Raw genomic sequence first — 2,717 nt, 5'->3', positions numbered from 1 at the left:
CATCCATACTGTCCATGCGCCAAATTTTGAGCTCATGTATATGGAGGCAACTCCCTTGGCTTTAGTAGAGATACCCTGGAGTAATGATTGGGTAACTTCCATTAAAATGCATCCCTTAGAACACAGATATAAGCTCTATATAGATATAAAGCTTGCACAATTCCTCATTTTTTTTCAGTCTTTCTGTATTAAAGCCTAATCCAAAGCTTATTGAAGTCATTAGAAAGACTCCTCTTGACCTCAGTGGTGGATGGATTGGGCTCTGAGGGTTAGAAGTGCTGTCTGTGCTCAAGTTGCACTAACAGGACAGGGTGTGTGTCCAGTCGGGCCACTGGAAATTGCTGACTAGGAAGCCAAGTGGTTTGCTTGTCATGGGCCGATTCAGCCTTTCCTACCTCTGAGAAGAAAATCCTGCTCCCAATCATGCTCCTATTAATACCGATATATGTATGAAGGTGGCTCTAGCAGCCCAGAAGGAGAAAGCTCAGGTCAAAGAGGAAAGACGGCACAGTTCTCCAGTTCTGAATGCAGGTCTACGGTAGCTAGATAGTTGGTCTTTTGGGGCCCTATCTTGTGGGAAGCAGTAGGACATTAAAAAAAGACTCCAATTACACGCTGTACCAGCTTCCATCAGGCCCCCTACCAGAGAGGGTAGGGTTGAAATAAGAGCTGCCTCTGCCAGCCTCACAAATGTTGTCATTTAAGACCTTTTATAGGGCTAGACGGTGGTAGGATACCTGGCCTCTGTTATTGCTGGTCATTTCTTTAAATAGAGTACAAGTCAGAGTGATACCACTGACACTGTAGAGTCTGACTAGATTAAAACCAGGGTAAGGAAGAGGCATGGCATCATCACTGCAAAACAAACCCAGAGCCATGACTTCTGGCTGCTGAAATGTAGATCTGGATTTGGTACCAGAGCCTCACTCACTGGCAACCATCCCAAGAGGATACTAAAGTTTTCAAGTGCTTTCGGAGCACATCTGTTTTTAGCACATGACCCAATCCCTGGAATCTGAGATCTTGCAAATTTCTCAAAACTAATTCTCACATGTATAAAAGGGGAAAGCGTTACCTACTTCAGGCATTCAAAAAGTAATGATTCAGCCCCATACAATAAATCATGAGGTTTTTTCCTATCTTTTTTTCATATAATACATTGAGGGGTTTTGTTTTTTTTTTTTCATTTACCTTCTACTGGAGACAATCAGTAGGTTAAACAGAGGCCACTTTTTAGAGGGGGGTTTCCCCACCATAAGGAGGGTTATAAGCTTCTCTCTCATTCAGTGGTGACAAGATCTCAGCATTCATTAAAAAAATGAATGAATAAATAAAACCATGAATTGGGACTGCAAGAAGAAATGCTGTCTCTTGCCAGCGTAGTGACAGAAGCACAGCAGTTGGCAACTCTGGATCCACAAATGTCAAAAGAAAACCAGGCATGTTTCCTGATATATTTATGTGTAGACTGAATCCATTCTTCCCATGCCTGCACCAGAACCTAAAAGGTTTGAGTCCATTATTATAACATGAGATAACATGGGCTGAGGAGGTCTGATTCTGCACCCACATACTCCAGTGGAAGTCATGCAAGCCAGAGTTACCCAAATCACAACGTAGCATTGAGTGCTGTCCTCCATGGATCTAATTATCCCAAGCTCCGTAGGGTAGGTCAACCCAACCCAATTGACTACTGACCTCATTTAGGCACTAATAGGCAGGGTGGGTGACAATTATGTCACAACTGGTGGCACCTCTTTTCAGCTCAAGTCAATGGATTAGCACTTGATACCAAAGCCTTGTGGCGGATTTGACTCTGGACTGAGATTTTTGTCAGGTCACTTATCTACACTGCTGAGGCTTTTTGGTGTGGGGTGGTTAATGAGGGTGATGAGGAAGCCACTTGGGAAAGAAATTTGAGCCAAGCTCTTCCAACTCGAGTATGCAGAGATGGGTTGGAAACCATTAAAGCATTGAACCATTAAAGCCTAGAGAAGGTTTCCCACCAGTTCCAATAGTGTAATGTCAAGCTCCTTGGGGAGAAAGGCAGGAGAACATCAGATAGCTCTAAACTGTCTCCGCAATGATGGGTACACCTCTGACCACTCTTATGGCGACTACACAAGGTTTTTCCCCAGTGGGTGTGTCTACATGAGACACTGTACTGTGCGGTAGACTAATCTACTGTGCAGTAAATCATCACCATCTACACGTGCCCACCATTAACTATGCAGCAAATTAGTCTACTGCACAGTTAGTTACTACCTGTAAATACAAGTAGTAGACTAACTGTGCAGTAGATACTGTGCACTAGCATGCATGTAGATGCTGACCAGGAGCAAATTTGCTCCTGATCAGCTTCAATTCTACAGGGCCACAGGGGACAGGGAACTCCCCAGGTCCTGGTGCTGCTCAGTTCCTGGCTCCCCACAGGTGCCTGAACAGTGCCAGGACTGGGGAAACTCTCTGATTCCCCATGCTGCCAGGGGCTGTCCCACTTCTGGGGCAGATCCCAGCCAGCTTTTGGCTGCATGGGGAAATCCCAGCTGTGTGGGACCCCTCCTGATGTGCATGTGGCAAGGAGACAGCTTCCATTGCAGCTGGCAGAAGTCTCCTGGGCCTGTGCACATGGGGACTAGCCCTGCGCCCCCTTCCAGCCCCCAGGATAGCACCTCAGAGGAGCCTGGATCTCCCCCTGGCTGCTTCCAACAGGAGCA

This window comes from Crocodylus siamensis, chromosome 5 (assembly GCF_052110815.1).
Source record: "Crocodylus siamensis isolate JL-2025a chromosome 5, ASM5211081v1, whole genome shotgun sequence".
Lineage (NCBI taxonomy): Eukaryota > Metazoa > Chordata > Crocodylia > Crocodylidae > Crocodylus > Crocodylus siamensis.
The sequence above is the reverse complement of the archived record's forward strand: the minus strand, read 5'-3'. Positions refer to the sequence as shown.